This window comes from Molossus molossus, unplaced genomic scaffold (assembly GCF_014108415.1).
Source record: "Molossus molossus isolate mMolMol1 unplaced genomic scaffold, mMolMol1.p scaffold_m16_p_9, whole genome shotgun sequence".
Classification (NCBI taxonomy): domain Eukaryota; kingdom Metazoa; phylum Chordata; class Mammalia; order Chiroptera; family Molossidae; genus Molossus; species Molossus molossus.
Window position 1 is genome coordinate 21907307 of NW_023425403.1, and position 19924 is coordinate 21927230.

The following is a 19924-nucleotide window of genomic DNA, read 5'->3' on the forward strand; positions in this document are numbered from 1 at the left end:
GGATCTAACGTTGAACGATGCACCTGCCACATCCTTTTGAGCTGCTCCATCTGGGAACTGAACCAAAGACTCTGTGATACGGAGTCAAGATGCTTACAGACCCCTTCCCCCCTTTCTCCCAGTCCCCACGCTCACTACCCCAAATTATTATTCAATTCTCCTCAAAAGACACGGATGGAGTAGAATAATGCAGTTTTCCCCCAAACTTGCCTGATTATGCAAATACCCAGAAGCATACCTGTCTGGAGATTCTGAATCTTAACCTCAAGGTGATTCTTATAATCACTAACTGAAGCATGTAAAAACAAAGAAACTTCAGAATAAAGCAAGTTATCTTCCTACTGACTGGGCAGTTCTGAATATGACACCATCGTCCTCCCAACAACAAAAGTTGATAATTTGCCCAAATAGGTTTAGGTTCTGTACTCTTAGACAAGTTATCTCAGTTTTAGCAAAGTTACCTTATTGCTGCTACTAGTCATACTAATTCTATGGATAACTTTGTGGCTTATATTGTCAGTACTCAGTGACACCTCCTCAGTAAAGTCTTCATTGTGCTTTTTACTAGGCTTGCTGGTCGTTCCTTTCTGTTGCACGTCACGTTCTCAAGTATGAATTGCAATCACATTGTGTAAGAATTACTTGTCTAATATTTCTCAGGACTCCATGTCTTGTTAGAGGTCATGTCTTATTCATCTTTGAGTCCTCAGTATTTTGCTCACCTGGCACATCAAAAATGCTCAGTGTTTATTGAATGAACACCCAGAGTAAACTCTTATAAAGACACAGCTGAAGGATGAGAAAATTGAGCTTATCCTAGGGGGAAAAAACAAAACAAAAACATGTGCCATAGAATAAGAGATTTGCTTAAGATTATCTTTACATCCTAATTAGCCAGCAACCCCAGGGCCCTCCCTGACATCTCTCCAGACACCAGTTTCCTCATCTGGCTGGAACTGGCATATAACTGATCTCAGAGATTGGTTTATGCTTCATCAGTCATTCTATACCTGAGCCTCTGGTAATTGGGATTTTCTTTTGTGCTCAGGTTGCAAGGAAACCTGTAGAGATGAGACCGGAATAAAGGTGTTAATGGTGACTAACCAGTAATACTTTGCAACATGACGTTGAAAAGATAGTGTATTCTTGCATTGAATATGACAGCATTAAGCTGCCGCTCCAAGGGCTATGAGCACAACGTACGGCAAGAACCACAGAAGGTATTCAAAGTACCAGCAAAAGATCACTGAAATATTGAGATAGAGAATTTGTAGTAATTGCATTAGGGAGTCTTTGCATTAATTAATATTCCCTCTGAGTTGATTCTTGCCAAATTTGTTTGGCGTCATTCCCGTTGTAACTATTAATGAATCCAGAATTACCCCAGAAAGTGAGGCTGGGAAGCTTTTATTGTAGGAAAACCTCATGTCTAACACTCCGAGGGAGGACCGGAAGAGGGGGAGAGCAGGCTGCTGTTGTGGGGCAGAGAAGTCAGCATCCGTGGCTTCCATGCATTTCTAAGTAAGGGTTGGTGACGGAAATGATTATTGACGTCAAGTCTGCACCTATTGTTTCATTTCCTTCTTTACGTCCATTTCAAGGCAAATTTTGAAGAAAAAGACAGCTGTTGCATTTCTCTATAGTGAATTTCTATGCTTCTTCAGCAGGGGAGGAGCAGGAGAAGTCCTATTTGTATCTTTTAGGCTGTTCTTAACAAGTCCCCAAAGTCTGCATGAATGTTCATTTGTGGCCTGAAGTGACCAAATTGGAAGAGCAGAAATTATTCTCTGAGTAGCAGTGGCCGAGAACATGAGTCTCTTCCTTGCTAAACTGGAACAGATTTATCTGCACAATTCAACCCTCTGATTTTTAATACTGTTTGGGGGGGATAAAACTGACCTGTGGTTTCCTGGCAAGAATGCAGGCTTTCGCCTCAGACAAACCAGGTTGGTTCAGATTTTACTGTATCCACTTTGTGAAACCCACAGGGAGCTGCTTACACTCGGAGCCACAGAGCTCCCCTGTACCCCGCAGTGACAGTGCCGTGCCCTGACAGCTACACAGTTCACAGGCCGGTGTGAAATAGAAGTGCGGAGCCTTTGTTCAAAAATACAATGCACTTCAGGATGTTGATAGCTTAAATCAAGTTTGGGGGCCCTTTAGAGCTGGTACAACGAGTCAGGTCGCACCCATAAAGCTGGTTCTGGCTGTACAAGCCATTTGCCTCTAGTTCTCAAATATCTTCCCCTGTTTACTTCTGTATCCCTGAAAATGAGTGATACCCTTGAAACCTGTATGCTTTTGAGAACCAATGTCACCCCAGTATATTTGATTTAAACACACACACACACACACACACACACACACACACACACAAAACAACTACATTTCTATTCACTAACTAATTAGATTAGACCAATGGAGAAAACTGGTAGGAAATTCAAAGATGGGAGAAGCCGAGTTTTTTCTCTCTCGCTCGCTCTTTCTCTCTCTCTCTGCCCCCTCCCTCCCTCTGCTCCTCTCCCCCCTCTCTCTCTCCCCCTCTCCTCTCTATTCATTTTCCTTTGAGAGGTATCTCTAGCAGTAGCTCCCTCTCCTCAAGTTCCAGGTTCTCTAGGACAGCCACCTTATTGGGTGCCACCTTCCCTGATCCCACTTCCCGCTAGACAGTCTCCACTGTGTCAGGTCCCTGCTTCAGCAGGTGGCCCGGCTTCTGTGCTCTGATCATACCACCTTCCCTCTCGTTTCCTAGGCCTCACTGAAGAATCCTGTTCCTGCCGTTGCTAACATCCGGACTGCCTCGCTGTTGCATTTCAGCTCTTCCAAGCCCTTTTTAACGGTTTCCCCTTATTAAATATTCTCTATTGAACTATTCTGCATGGAATCTGATGCAAACATCTGCCTTGCAAGGTTTTTACAAGGAATAAATTTGCTTAAGTCAGTGTTTTTCAACTCTAGGTTGCCATCTATTCATGAGTCATGAAATCAATTTAATGAATCAAAACCAGAATTTTAGAATACAAAATAACATAAAGAAGAATAGAAAATATTTCGGTGTGTTGTATGTATTTAGAGTAAGTACTGTTTCATAAAACATTTAGTTGTCTGTCTGTGTGTACGTGGTGTGCAGTTCATGGTGTAAAAATATATTACTTGCTAGCATCTGGGATAAAGAAAGGAAGCCAGTGGTCTAAGGATTCTGGCACATAACAAGCACTTAACAAATCATAGCAACTACTGTTGCCATCCAAGGCCGTGTCATATAAACACAATCCAGTCAGGGCTCAAAGAGTTTACTGGTCCAGTGCACTTGAACACATTAGGAGAGTTCCACGTAGTTGGGTCAGGATGTACTGAAATGACCAAAGCATTTACTTACATTTGTTTGATCGTAGCTCCGCAGGCCCAGCCTGAGTCACCAGCCCTGGCTGAAAGAGAAGCCAACCTGGTTGGAAGAACAGAAGATAACGTTTTATTTTTTCAATGATTCATTGCAATTCTGTTCCTGCAACGTTTCTTTTCACAGCTGAGTATTTAAAAATGAGCACTTCTCACCTAGGAATGTGGGAATGGGGAGGGTGATGAGATGAAGCAGCCCCCGAGCAGCCCATTAGCGAGAGGACAACTGAGGTCCTCTGGAACGACTCTTTTTTAAAGGTATTAACGGGGCTCTAGAAAAAATAACTGTGGCCCAAGACAACCATGAGATTGGCAAATAGCAGATATTTTCAACCACCCAGCACTTGCTGATGGAGATCTGAAAAATTACAGCTTATTTTGTCATAGCCATCCCTGCCAATGGCAGCTGTGGGTGACAATAGGAAAATGACTAGCACAAGAATTTTTAACTCCTTGTCAGTTCTTGTCTATTTCATCGGGCAGAGAAATGCAAGTTCCCAACCGTTCTTGAATCCGTCCAACTCCAAAGAACAAGGGATCTGAGGAATAGCAGCAGCTAGGTGCATGGGTTTCTCTGCTCACGGCCTCCTGAGACCTCTCCAGAGCGCCCTCTGTGGCCGAGGGTAGCTTTTCCCAGCTCTGATGCCCTTCGGACAGCACAGTGGGGAAAGACACTCAGACAGGTGCTGGCTTTGGGTATGACTAGTGACAAGACAGATGTCTCCTTCTACCACTGCATGATGACGGTGTTTGCGATGTCAGGTGACAGAGAAAAAGAGCAGTTTGTAGAGCCCTTACGGTGTGCCAGAAGCTGTACAGAATACTTTCTCCATTTAAAATTATTTAATCCTGCCCTGGCCACTTTGGCTCAGTGGTTGGAGTGTCAGCCCGCAGACCAAAGAGTCGTGGGTTCGATTCCAGTCCAGGGCACGTACCTCAGTTGCGGTTTGGTCCCTGGCCTTGTAGAGGTCATGCAGGAGGCAATCAATTGTTGTGTCTCTCTCACATCAGTGTTTCTCTTTCTCACTCTCTCTCTCTCCCTCCCACTCTATCTGAAGATAAACAGAAAAATATCCTCTGCTGAGGATTTAAAAACAATTTTTTTCATAAATAAAATTATTTAATCCTCGAAGCGTCCTATAAGGTGGATACAATTATTACCCTCATTTTCCAGTTAAGGAATTAGATAAGGAAGGCAAATAACTACCCCAAATTTGCACAATTATTATTAGTAGAGCTAAGATTCAAATAAGACAGTCCAGTGGCCAAGTCAATGCTCCTAACCTCCCTGGACTGGGAGCTAGATGGACCACATTCTCATGTTAACACGAACAAATTTGCCTGATCGGTGGGCAGATCAACCCTTCCGCAACACCTTCTTCCCAACTGTAAGATAAGGACATTGCTCTGGATGTTTTCAAGTCCCTTCTAGTGCCACCTTTCTTATTTCTTTGAGTTTTGGTGTTCAGAGAGATCCATCAATTCATCTCGTATATCCTGTGGCTCTAAAATCCCTTTTAAAAAAACCAGTTCCTAACTCCTTTTCCAAATTGTCCAAGTAAGGATATTTTTCTCTTCATCCACTCTTCTGAGTGCGGTGAGGAGGCCCATGTTTTGCTGCTCTGTCTGTCTTCCCGTCTTCTCTCCACCTGACCTAAAACTGCCTCATGTCTTTCAGCCCCCACAGGAAGCCCCAGGAAGCTTTCTAAGTCCCGGAGCTTGTCACTCCAGCCCCTCAAAGGACTGCGGAGCGAGAGGGTCCCACTGCTCTAGGATTTATGTATGATAGTGATGCACTGAGGAGCTACTTGAGGAAGAAGAGGGATGGGGAGACGGAACACTAAACAATGTTTCCAATTAAGAGAAGAGTAAGGTCAGAGAGAACTGCCCCCTGGATGGAGCTCCCCACCACCTGACAAGCGGATTAAATGTCACGCTACAAAAAGTAAATGTTTACTTCAAGCCAGGTGCTTGGACTAGACAGAACTCTATTAGGCATGAGTAAGTGGTTTAATTGGCTTACCTTTATTCCGCTGTTAGTATTTTCCTCTTAAGGGCCTGTCAGAGGGACTCTTTGTGTTTCCCTTGTAACAGCTGGCTCATAAAAACGTAAACTCATCTGAAAACGTTGAGTAGGGATCTTGAGATTCCTACTCTCTCCTCAGATTTGTATTAAAAGGGTAGGAGAGAAAGAGAGTTAAAACATGCTATTCTAGCTGGCTATTTTATCAATTTAATAAAAAATTAGTGGAATCATATTTATCATTTGTTCTATATTTTAAGTATTGTTTGTTCTATCTCTTGAAGATGGAATCCTCTGTCACTGTGGACTTAATATAACTTGGGTAATCACCCAACTGCAGTATTTCTCTATCAGAATGTCTCTAAAAAAGATCCACAGTGAAATGCACAGAACATTCTTATTAATATAGGAATTTGTGGTCAATTTGACATGTTAGCCATAATTGACTCCATGCTTCTTTTCCTTTTGTGGTTTTGTTGTTGTTGGATTTACTTTCCAGACATCTCTTTTTCCAAACATGTACTTAATGCATCTGCTTGGGATGGTTTGAATAGAAAAATATATCAAAGTATCAGAAATACTGTTCTTCAGAATCAGAGTAGCCTTGGCTTTGTACCCACTCCACTTCTTTCTCTCTCTGTTTCTGATTCTCGACCTCTCTGGTTACTCAGAAGTACAAGCTCTTGATTTTAAAATCCATGGTTAACTCAGAAATGGTGACTCAGCATTTGTTTTGAAGACAGTATGAGGAATAGAGGTGTACAATTTTTAATTATAATTAATAATAATTTATATTGTTTTATGTACTCAAGTGCTACATTGTAAGTGGAGGGTGCTCTTCTGGGATAAACAACCTGGTTCTCAGAATTTTTGAATTTATCTTTAGTAAAATATTTTTCCTAGTTGTGTCCACAGAACACTATCTCCACAATATGCTCTTGAAAAAGAGTGTCGTGGTCTAATAACATTAGGAAATCCTACCCTCACTTTCCATTCTCTTAAGAGTAATTATTAACATTAGCAGACTCAAGACTAGAAGATTCATTAGTAGAAGAACTCATTTACTTTTAGCTTAGTATTTCTCAAAATGAGTTGACCCCATTCACCTAAATCCCTGCTTTTATTCTGGCAATTGTCACTACTGATAAGTCAGCATTCTTCAGAATGTACTTGGGACATGAACTCTAGATCCATGACTTGTGAAATGTTGATATTAGTCATCATTTGTTGAGCATTCGCTATGTGGCAGGAACTGTTCTAGGTACTTTAGATGTTTTAATAGCTGTTTTATTTGGGTACTGTAACAGAGACTGAAATAACTACTTTGTAGAAAATAGACTATTTCTCTCTCACATGAAAGTCTAACATGGCAAGCCATGCAGGGAGTTAGGGCGGCTCTCTGACGGTCATCCAAGGGCTCAGGTAACTTCTGTGATGTTGCTTTGCCATCCTTTAAGGCGTTCCCTTCTCTGTGGAATTGGAACTAACTCATCGTCGCTCACTCATGTTCTATCAAAAAAGACACAAAAGGGACACCCCCAATGAAGGGGAAAATGGAGACCCAGCAGTTTCCTGTTCAGGATCTGGTTTGTATTATGCTCATATCTCATTGTCTGGAATTTATTGACATGGCCACAACCAGTTTACAAGAAATTCTGGGAAATATAGTCTTTGCCTGGGGAGCATATGTTCACCTCAAACTTAGGAGGTGTGATTATTAAGGAAGAAGGAAAGAATCCATATTGCACACACTGAGCCTTCTTTTCTCTGCTTTCTCAACATTAAATCTTACAGTCAACTCCATGAAATAGGTACTTCTGTCCCCATTTTAGTAATGAGAAAATTAAGAAAAAGAAAAGGTAAAACTAAAATTACATGATTGGTGGCTTTAGGCTTAGATATCAGTTTATTAATTCTAGAACCTGGGTTCTTAAGTAATACAGACACTTACAATGCTTTCCCCCCAAATTTTAAGTAGTGTCCGCCATTCTTGGGCCTATACTATTCTAATTTTAAAGGAGATTCCTTTTCTAAGTCAGTGGGGTAGAGACTAATTTCTTCACTCAAATCACATTCTCCTTCCTTCCTGAACACATGTCTAAACTATCTTTTCAATATTCTCTCAAGTGTGGCTGTATAACTGAGTTCTAACCAATAGAACACGAGAAAATCTGATTATACCACCTCCAGGTTTGGCCTTTAAAAACCTCCCTTGCCCTGGCCAGTTTGGTTCAGTGGTTAGAGCATTGGCCTGCCGTCCAGAGAGACCCGGGTTCAGTTTCCACTAAGGACATGTGCCTCAGTTGCAGTTTGTCCCCAGCCCTGTTTGGGTCATGCAGGTGGTGACCACTCGATGTGTCCCTTTCATGTCAATGTTTCTCTCTCTCTCCCTCCTACTATATCTGAACAAAATATCAAAAAATGTCCTCGGGTGAGGATAAACAAACAAACAAAAAAACCTCCCTTGCATGCTCTTCCATGGCCTTTCTCCTCTAACTGAAATGAAAATGACACCCAGGATAACTGGAAGTCTTATGTCATAGGTAACAGCCTTGTTCATTCTGAGTCCCTGAGTGACTATGTGGAGGGGAGACACCGCAAAACCTGTTTTACTACCTACGACTGTTACGGAAGCAAAAAACAAACTTTTCTTGTGTTTGATCCATTTTAAAGTTTTTGATCTGTTTGTTTTAGTGATTTTCCTACTCTAAATAATACAGTCTGTTAGCATAATGTCATGAAAGCAATTGACAAGCTGGGTTAAAATCCTAGACTTGCCATTTACTAATAATGTGACCTTGGGCAATTTACTTAATGTCTCTGAGCCTCAGTTTTCTCAGTTTAAATTAACATCCAATCGTGGAGTTACTGTAGGAAATAAGTAGCTCTCTATAAAAAGTGCTGTTTCTTGTCACTTATTCCATTTCCGTGATCAGGAATTTATACTTATTCTAGTTGTCCCACTGTTTGAAACATATATGCCTTAGTATTATGAAAACATTTTTAAACAAATGTGTCTTAGGTATATTAAGTTTTCCATATTAACATTAGGGAACTTTCAGACTTACATTTGATGCCATTAAAAATATATATATACATCAGCAAAATGAAAGAATAGCAGTATGGGAATCATTTGATAAACCTTGATAAAAACATGTTTGATTACTTATTAGCTCATCACCTCCATGAGAATTAGATTCCGTATTAGTAATTTTGCAATAATAGTAGTCCTCTTTGAGGATTGCGATGATTAAATAAAATTCTAAAAGTTTATGAAACCTCTTTGCACATTGATGATTTTCCTTCTCTCTCCGATTTTCACAATGTTGACCTTAAGCAAACAAAAAGCCAGATATTTCTCCAGCAAAATTGGGTTTATTCAGTGAAAACAAAGAATTGCAATTCAGGACATGTGGTCTTAGTGAACTACACACAAATCCCAAGAAATGAAGGAGAGGAATTCTTTTATAGAGGAGAAGAGGAAGTGGGAAGAACTGTTACAACACAGGGTTGTTCCTGCTGGTCTCCGTGATCTACAAGCATATGAGAGCACCCCCTTCTGGCCTTCCAACTTCATTTTAAAAGAGATTTCTGTTTCTTAATGTTTACAGTACAGAACGCTTTTAGTCACTTTTGCGGAATTGCATTTGCCTTTCTTTCTCCAAAAACTGAACAGTTTTTTTGTTTGTTTGTTTGTTTTTTATCCTCACCCGAGGACATTTTTTCATTTTTTGTCCAGGTAGAGTGGGAGGGAGAGAGAGGAAGAGAGAGTGAGAAACATCGACGTGAAAGGGACACATTGAGTGGTTGCCACCCGCACGACCCAACCAGGGCCAGGGACAAACTGCAACCAAGGTATGTGCCCTTAGCGGGAACCGAACCCAGGTCTCTCTGGACCACAGGCCGACACTCTAACCGCTTAGCCAAACTGGCCAGGGCCAAACACTGAACAGTTTTAACCAACAATTTGAATTCTCTAGAAAGCAGATTTGTTTTTCTGATTGCAACACTAAATTGCATCTCATTCTTCCAAAAGGCCTTTACATTTGGGGAGGTTTGTGGAGGAAGAAGTTGGGCCATTGCTATATTACCAGGAGGTTTTATATTTGCATTCAGTGTAACATCCCACGTGAAATTAATGTATGTTAACTCAACTCAGTGGCTACCAACATCCCTTTAAATGCTTGAAGAACCTTGGGGATTAAGGGGTGATTTATTGTTGAACACTCCCTTTGGAAATCCACATGGATTGGTTATTTAACCGGAAAAGTTTTGTTTTTTGCTTTTCACTTTACCCCTGAAAGGTAAACCACAAAACCTCAATTTACTAGAGTGTTCCAGTTAATCTCCTGCTTTATTGAGTGTCACTCTAATTCCCTATTTATTTTAACCTTTGTAGTGAAAAATCACTCTAGACACTGCTGAACTACTTTTCTGCCTTATTAAGGAAAGACTATTGGGTTAAATTTAATTCTTAATGACTGAGAAATGAGGAGCATTGTTTGGTTTGTTTGTTTTGCAATTTTTGGAGCATAACCTATATTGAGGATATACTGAAAGCTATGAGTAATGTCAGAGGTTATGAGGAAAGAGAGAGAGACACACATACATGATTTTTCACAGACTTTACAGACTCCTGCAGCCCACCTGTGAGCCCCGGGCAATAGACTCCAGGTTAAGAACCCATGCCATAAACTCTTTTGACTTGATTATTCTAAACATTTGTTTTAATTGCAATAAAGTATAGATAGAGGAAAGGGTATTTGGCAAATACACCTTCACTCAAAAGAAATCAGAGTACATGAAAACCATGAAAACTATTTTTTATGTGTATTTCAGGGAACGTGCTTGTTAATTATTTTATAATTGGACTCTATTTAATTGATTTGTGTTTTTTTTAAAAAAGCATAATATTAGAAGAGTAAGTCTCATTAACCCAGCGGTTCTCAACCTGTGGGTCGCAACCCCTTTGGGGTTCGAACGACCCTTTCACAGAGGTCGCCTAAGACATAACAGTAGCTAAATTGCAGTTATGAAATAGCAACAAAAATAATTTTATTGTTGGAGGTCACCACAACATGAGGAACTGTATTAAAGGGTCACAGCATTAGGAAGGTTGAGAACCACTGCTGATTAACCAAAGGTATTCTGGAGTTGATTTTAAATAGATGAGATGTATTTAAAGGGTTCTTCTGAGTAACCCTTGAAGTCAGCATATGGAAATAAATTCCAGAAGTTTTTCAGAATTTCTCAAAAGCAACTGTAAATACTTAGCAAAACAAACAAACAAAACCAGAAAACAACCTCAAAAGCACCAAACGCCAGATGCCCTTTAGCTTCAGCACATCTTTGTTCTCTTTCTCTTTGCTGCTGGTTCTCAATGGGAATGGGACTGCTCCCCAAAAGAGGGCTTTGGAAATTGTGGGGACATTTTTGGTTGTCACAATGTCAACCAAATAGCTGTTATAGCTATTTGGATAGGCAGGGTTAGGGTTGCCAAAAAGCTTTTTTTTTTTTTGTTACATCCCTCATGACTTTGTAATCTCCCCCAGGATATTCCTGTAGGTGAAAATACTATTCAAAATGATTGTGCTAGAAATAACTCTATTTTATAAGCAAACACAGACAATATTTTTATGGTTTATAATCCACTCTGAATTTTTTAAAGAGGGTGTGAGACTGCCATATATATCAAGGTAAGATTGTCTGTTGATTTAAAGAACTTTGCTAAAAGTTGTTTTCCGTTTCGGAAAATCATGCAAAGAACAGTGACGCTGCTGGTGGTATTCCAGTCACCATGAGAACACAGCTGTATCAATGTACATTTGTCCTGATCAGAATCATAGTGATTCCTTGTCTAGGTGTCAGCTTTCTTTACTTCACTGTGGCTTCTAGTTATCCGAAGAATTCACATATGGAAATCCTGCTGATTGTAACTCTATTCTCTTCTATTTTAGTCTACAGTTTATTCAATAGATTACAATTTATCAAATAAGTCAAAAAGTTTTTTGAGAAAAAAATTCTTGAGAGCAAAGTTTTATCTCCTTGGTCTTTTCACTACTTGCCAAAGAAAATTCACTGGCACTAAGTTTGGGTTTTTTATAGTTATTCAGAGCTGTGCTGTTAAAAGGACAAGTGAATTACTACCTTCTCGGAGCTGAACTCAAGGGAGAAGTTTGACTAATGATGAGTAAAATAAAATAGTGGAAATTTATTTCTTTTGTTCTATACAATCAGCTACAAAACACCCTTAAACTAACAGAATGAAATTATGAAGAGAAGTTGGAACATTTAAATGCATTTTTCTCTTTTGCCTTTATTGCAGTAACCCTCCACAATGCAAGCTTGAATGCAATGAAATTTTGCATAAATGACATGTGGCAACCTAATTTAGTATAAGGTAGGGGACATGGTAATAGTTCAACTTCAAAGCTCTTGCATTTCATTCCTTCATTGCTTTTCCTCCTTTCAAAGCATTCTTTAGCCATGCACCAAGTTTGAACAATGACAAATCAAATTCCTAGAGCCAAAAATAGTGTTTCAATATTTCCATCTAATTAATTGGTGCTTTCTGATGAGCATCTAGTGTACTTAGTGTTCTCATAGAAGATTCTCAAAGCCTGACACTAGGTTGAAATTTCAGTTTGTAGACGTCTCCATTGATGCCTCCTAGTGCCCTCAACCTCATTCTGCTGTCCTGGATTGTTTACTGTATCTATAATGTGAATTTGTACCGCCACTTTCAAATGGTATCCTTTCAACTCTTCTATTTTAGAAAACTCTGCTACCCTTTCTTCCATGTTTCAAAGACAACAATAATGATCATTACAACAAAAATAGTTAACATTTTTTAGATGCCTCCAATATGCCAAACAAAGGTTTTTGCCTGCATTGTCTCATTTAATTCTCTTAATACCTATATGATAAGCTTTACATTATCCCTATTGTACAGATTAGAAAATGACATTCAAAGAAATTTACTGTCTTCATTGTTTGGCAAAGGTCACACAATGGGTCTATTTCATTTTCAAATTCTCTTTGTCAACATGCTTTCCTGGCTTTTATCTTCATATACTTAGAGTGCTGTTATCTTTCCATGAGATGTTGCTGCCTCAATTCTCAGTCTTTAGGAATCATTTCTGCATTTTTTGACCGATTATACATAGATCACCAAAGTTATCCAATCCAACCTCTATCCGGAGTTAACATCACTCCCCTACTCAAAAATCTAGTATAACAAATCCAGTCCAAATTCCTTAGTCTGACATTCAACAACCATCACACTCTGATTCGATCTATTTTCTCCATTTCAACCTGCCTATTTGACCTCTTTGTTGATTTTCATTGAGTTGTTTTCTTGAGGGAATGTTCTTCTTACTGAACCTCCACCACCCTTTCTTTCTGTTGGTGCTCATGTTGCTGTTTCCCCCAAGTTCTTTGATGAGAGGGAACTCTTCTCGACCATTGATCTCTCTTTTCTTAGGACATCAGCCATGTATACCCCACTGGCATTCAATTGTATTACAGCTTTGTTTCTAAATTTTCTTCAACAAAGTCTTGTTACGATAAGGTTGTTGGGGCCTATAAGTATTTTTTGATTTATTGATAAAGGGATTCTGTTTACTTGGCATATTGGTCTTTCATTCCGATGGGTTTATTCAATCCCTCTTTCCTCTATGCTTCCTCTGTTCCCTGGACATACCTCTTAATTCTTTACATGCCTGCCTCTACTGGCTGGCAAACTCCAAGGCAGGGGCCAGGCCTTGTTCATCTTTGTACCTTCCCGGAACTAGAACTAGTAGGAACTCTTAACTCTTTGTTGAATGAATGAACAAAATACTAGGGAAAAAACTCCAGGGATTTGTGGGTTTTATACATTTTTTTTTTTGATCTCGCAACAGATAAAGGCTATTAATGAACTAGTACATCCTCAGATACACCCTGTTGAGATGATGTTATAGAGTGTATAACTATTTAATCCACCTTAAATTGCTATTAGGCAATAATAATGCTTTGACTTCAGGGGCTGGAAAGCAAACAATATATAATGTCCAATTGTTCATGCTAGGGGCAGGGAGGGCAGATGTAAGGAAGAAAAATATGATGAGATGAAATTTGGCCAAGATACAAGGTTAATATCTCCTCACCTCTCAAAGAGTACAGAATGATCGTTCATCATTACAGCTGTTGGAGTTTAGAGCGCACTCCTCTTCCAGCTGACAGTGTCTTCCGCAGAAGGCTATTTCCCAGGGCTACCCTAATCAGCCATCATGTCCTGTAGAGGAGAATTCACCCTGGCTGTCTCCATCCAAGTGGTGACATAAGCCCATCTAAAGTCCCTCATTAATGCAAAGAACAATCTAGCCCATGGTGGCACTGATTCCTAAAGCTGAAGACTTGGAGAAGGACCCTGCTTTTCCATCCTGTTGATTGTTCTTTTCAGTGAGAAGTTTACCTCTTCAGTTTTCTCTCTGCCAAGTACAAATCAGTGTATTTCCAACATCCCAGTGTTTTAACTAAGCATTGCCGGCTTTCACTGCTTCTCTTCAATTAACAGCCATCTGCAAAAGAGCTTTTCAACTGACATGGGAAGAAAATCTCTAAGGAAAGGGTGGACAGCATCCCACATCTCTAAATCCTACCAAACATTTCCTGTTGTTTGTATGTATGTATGTATGTATGTATGTATGTATTTCCTCATCCGAGGACATTTTTCCATATTTTGTTCAAATAGAGTGGGAAGGAGAGAGAGAGAAACATCGACGCGAAAGGGACACATCGAGTGGCTGCCACCCGCACGACCAACCAGGGCCGGGGACAAACTGTAACCGAGGTACGTGCCCTTAGCAGGAACCGAACCCGGGTCTCTCTGGACCATAGGCCGACGCTCTAACCGCTGAGCCAAACCTGCCAGGGCTCCACCAGTAATTTTAGATGGCTCATCTAATAACGCACATATATGTTACAGTGATGTAGTCAGAGGTAATGACATGATAAAAGTCTTCTTTGTCCACAGTCTCTGCACGGTAACGTTTAGGTATCTTCCTCCTTGAGTGCAACAGTTGAGATGAGGTATTTTTCTCCAGTTGGTGGAGCTGTGCACAAATGTGCTTGAGGAGAAAGGGAAGAGGGCCCTGCCTGGAGCTCTACTCCAGCTGTTCCAGATGGAGTAATCTTTCCAGGGCATCATCCTGGCTTTCTGCAGTGACGCTGTCCCCATGACAACAGTACCATTTTAATTAGCGGGCATTGTGCATTCCTATGCAATGGTGAGCACTCATAACAAGAAGAGAACACACTTGCAGTCCCAGTTTCATTGTCAACCAGCTGTGTGATTGTGGACAGATTGCTTTATTTTTCTATGCCAGAGTTTTTGACCAGGTAGCATGGGGAACAATCCCTATTCTACTTATCTCTGGAATTTGGTGCAAGCCTAACTTAAAATCAGATGTGAAAATGCTTTGGAAAGTGAAATAATAGGTAAATGCAAATCAGATCACTTGTTTCAGTCTATCAGTTTCCCCAATATACAGGCTGCCGGTGTCCAGCTTCTCTTACTTTGCAATCCATTCTTTGTACCACAACCATAATGGTCTTTCTCAATGTATATGTGATCCTAGTAATTCTCTTAAAACTCTAAATATCTTTTCCCTCCCATAGAACTAAAGTCACCACTCCTTAACTGGCTTACAAAGTCCTTCAAATAGGCCCTTTTCATCTCTGGCCAGTGGCCTCTTTCTCCTGATGCACCAACAATGCCCTGAACCTTGAGACCTTCTCACTTGCTCGTCAGATGTTGGCCATGTGGTTCTCTTGTTCTGGAACCAGCTTCCTACTGTCACTCTCTAAGCTAACTTCCAGTTCACATTTCAGATTTCAGCACAGAGTCACTCTCAGTGGGCACGTGTCATGGTCCTCTATTAGAAGCCTCTGATTTGTGCTCTGCAGCACTCTGTCCTGTCCTCAGATGTTTTTATCTGATTGTTTTTCCTCTAAAAGGCACAGTCATCATCTGTGTAACTCAATATTGTACAACCCTGGAAGCTAGCACAATCTCAAGCTCATCAAAAGTGCTCAAGAAATATTTGTTGAATGACCAGTTGGATGGCATACTGGTTTCCTAGGGCTGTGTAACAGAGTACCACAGACTGGGTGCCTTAAAACAACAGACATTTATTTTATTGTAATTCTAGAGGTTTGAGGTCTGAGCTCAAGGTGTTAGCAGGGCTGTACTTCCTCCCTCTAGACTCTTCCTAACTCCAGGTGGCAGCCATAAGTCCTTGGCATTCCTTGGTTTGCAGCTACATCACTCTGCTCTCTGCCTCTGTAACCCTTCTCCTTGTGTGTCCCTGTCTTTATATGGCATTTCCCACTTTCAACAAGGACACCAATCCTACTGGATCAGGGCCCACCCTAATGACCTTGTCTAAACTTGATTACATCTCCAGAGATTCTATTTTCACATAAGGTCACATTCCCAGGTATTGGAAGTTAAAACTTCAATATATCTTTTGGGGAGACACAGTTCCACCCATAACAGATTAGTAGACCAATTAATTAATCATCAATATAAGTTATGGATATAACAACTTTCTCTGATTATGATTTAAAAAAAAAACTATACAAAAATCTAATTCAATGTACATCCTTAAATAATGTTTGTGTACATGTGTGTGATTGTGTTTATATATATGCACACACATTATTTTATATTGTGCAAAGTTCCTAAAGGCTAATTATTACAAATAAGAAATACTGTGTGATTTGTCTTAAGCACTTCAAAGACATCTGCATTTTTCAGATGTAAATTTTTTGGATGACAAGAAATGGTTGCTGTGCCAACTTTCAGAATACTGAATTAGGATACTCCATCACCCACCATGTAAATTATGTGCTTCTATCATTTAAAAATATAAGAACTCTGAGATTAATAGCAGTTTTAGTTGTTGCAGTTTAATGCCATCTTTTATTGAGATTTTGTGATATTGGGGTCAACATGTGGCTCCAGCTACCACCCCAAAAGCCCACGTTTGCCTTGTCTTTCAAGCTTATGGCTGCTAAGGCAGTCCCTCCCAGAAGCCAAGAGTGCATCGTCTTCCGTTGGACATGGGCATGAATCTATACTGCAGACTAACTTCGCTGAAATAAACATTTTAGAAAACACGAATGCCTGTTTCAGACAACGGTAACTGACCAGCACAATTTTCAAACCTCATCTGTTTGGGTTCTCTTACTTAGAGTTTCAGAGTAACTTAGCCATATACCCACCTCATCCCTTCCCAACGTTTCCTAAAAGTTTGTGACTGAAATATTTTAGTTTGGGGAATGGAAAAAATGTTGAAAGAAGAAAGGACAGGTTGAAAGAGGACAGCCGTCAGGTCACTGCAATACTCCAAGACAATGTATCCATTGCCATCCGATATTAAACATCTAACTGGAGCCCTCTAACACTAGCTGGCTGTCTTGAATGTGTGTGTGTGTGTGTGTGTGTGTGTGTGTGTGTGTGTGTGTGCAAGCACCACCATATGGCAAAAGGCAAAGTTGCTGAAATCATATCTCACACAGAGGAAGGTCAATTAGCAAATTAATGAACTGAATTGCATACAACATGCTAACCATACCTTCAATTTCCAGATAGAGTTGTTATAAAGAAATTCTACCTTGATGAAGTTGTTGGGACCTGCAGGTTTATTTGCCAAGCATGGTTCCCATTATGAAATATGAATATCTTGAAAAATCAAACATGCTTATGAAAATGCACTAATGTTATCATTTTCAAAAGAGTCTATAAGTGAGGAATAAATACAAAAATACTTAAACAGCTAGAAATTGGGACTAAGTAGAACTAGACTGCATTATTTTTCTGTGCATCTATTATTCATGCAAAAGCACCTTTTCTTCCACTCTTTCTGCTACAAACTGGAAGGTGAGGCAGGGCAGCAACGTGCATTTTAATCTCCATGTTGAGTTAAGTATTCTTAAGGTCCAATGTCCAGTGGCCACTCCAGGGTGATGAAAAGCGCTTCCAAAAAGAATCTCCTGTTTTACCGAACCTCTCCCTCTAATTATATTAATTTTCATGCTGATGCTTGTGCAAGCCTGTGGCTAAGTGTATTTTTATTTTTTCTATGGCTAGGTACACTAATATGTGAAAAGCATTTAAGATATTAATATCTTTGTTATCATTACTCTTATTGTCTTATTTCCATGGTTATTGGAGGATTGAATTTAAAGTTTATAAAGTACATACTATGCATCCTGTGATAGGAAAACCATGCAGTGATAATTGTTTCCTTCCTTGTGAATTGTTACTAGATCGTCATGCATCAGAACCTGTGAGCTCTAAATTTTTTTCTGTAACCTTCTTATTAAAAGAGCTTCTGGATCTCCCCACTCCCCCGTAGCAGATTGGAAACGAACAAAGAAACCCAAATAACTATTAAAGAGCACCGAAAGGAAAATTTTAAAAGGCTTTTTTTTTTTTTTAAGAATTGTCAGCTCCACATTGAATGATAACATTCAAATTAAAATCTCCTTTTGTGCTAATAGTCTGGATGTTTTGCAAACTGGCCATTAGCCATTTTTTCTGATCCATGCCAGTTAAGGACTGCACTCTCATTTTTAAGTAGAAATAAAAATAAGAAAAGAGAAAAGTAAAGGACTATTATGAAGGACTTATTATTTACTGTGTATCATGTTCTGCCTCTTTCACGTACGTTGTGTCCAAGATAACTTTGTAAAGCAGAGATTATGATTTCAACTGCAGGGTAAGAAAACATTTCAGACTCATTGTCTGACTTTCCATTGACATACAACTGTTTCAACAGGGAGGATTTTAACAGATTTGAGCTGCCTGATTCCTAAGGCTAAGTTCTTTTTTCCATGCACCATGTTAATTACCAAACAAAGTGTGAGATTGACATGTAGAAGTTATATCTTTAAGTACAAATGAAACAAGGCAGAGACTAGAATGTTCTTTGGTCCTGGCCAAGAGACAGGAAACACAGAGGCAGATCTGCTCTGGCTCTGTATATTTAAAATAATAATAAACATTTAGATTTGCTTTTTGTCTCCTATTCACTAAGTCCTGTTCCAATTCTCTGGCTAAGGGGTGTGCAGAAATGGCTCTTTGTGATAAACGCTTTGTGTGTGTGTGTGTGTGTGTGTGTGTGTGTGTGTGTGTAGATGCAAGGACACATCCAAGATAATGGAGTGTTTACTGCTTTGCAATTAGCACAATGGGCTGTCTTTATGGAGTATAATATTCAAATTTATGCACCAGTGCTCTTCCTATTTATACTTAAAACTATCTTTTATTTTAATTAACAGGAATGCAGTTTAATCATCCATCTTTTCAGCTAAGAGAGTTTTACAGGCTTATAATACTGTCAGGTTAGGGTGTATAAGTGAGAAATAGAAAAGACAATTTTAGGGAAGAAATGTATCTCCTTTCCTCCTTCTCACCCCACCCTCCTTTCCTCCCTCTTTTTTTTCTCCCCTCCCTCCCTTCCCTATGAAGAAACTATTCTACAAGCTAGGAAGTTTTGTTGATGGTGTGTAATTTCATGCGCTGGATTCCATCTTAGAACATTGTTTAGACTCAGACCCACCTGAAGCTTCATTCCAATACCATCACCAAAGATCTCACAATGATGTGGGCACATGTTTTTATAATGGTAGGAGAATAGACTTGTACATGCATCTGTGGATTAGAATCAGTGGTGTGCTGGTTTAACAACCAGTTATTCAATAGGATGTATGGGGACACAAAGAGTGGGTGGGGGGAAAGCTTGATTTCTGATGCTGGCCAAATTCTGTGGTGTAAATATTTCCCCCCGTGGCCAACTTCACTAGGGCCATATAAGATGTCATAAAGGCCCTAGTAGGTTTGGCTCAGAGGTTGGAGCGTCGGCCTGCGGTCCAGAGAGTCCCGTGGGTTCGGTTCCCGCTAGGGGCATGCACCTAAAAAAAAAAAAATGTCATAAAGAAGGTAGCAGTGATGAGAACCCATGTGGTTTAACTGATACTCACTTATGACTTGGGACTTTATGCAATTCAAATAGTTACTGTTTAATACCCTAGTGTTGTTTCTTCCAAGAAGTATTTTTCTTCTATCCTAGAGATAATGATAAACATTCATGACATAATTTAGGAGGTTTTTTTTGTTCTACTACGCACCTTGTCATTAATGCTTTCTGTGAAACCAGATTTTTGAAAAGACACTGGGATGCTACATTTATTATATCGTCTCCTGTTGCTTTGAAAATGAGATGTTTATTTTGCGGATACGTTTTCCTGATTAAGAAATTGAGGCAGCAAGCTATTAAAAGTTTTTCTCAAGGTGATACAATGCTAGACTAGAAATTTTCAAATTAAACAGTGGCAATTCCTTTGTTCAGTTCATTCACTATTCAAAAGTGGGCTAAAACACAGGTTTTACATTTTTTATGGGTGCAGAACACAGTTACTCAAGTGACTATTTTACAGATATATACACACACA

The 19924-nt window shown here is 39.7% G+C and overlaps 1 protein-coding gene across 2 annotated transcripts in view; it reads left to right on the forward strand.

The window, feature by feature from the left end:
- Positions 1-19924, forward strand: part of NRG1 (neuregulin 1) — a 1034638-nt gene that overhangs the window by 429146 nt on the left and 585568 nt on the right. The window lies entirely within an intron of this gene.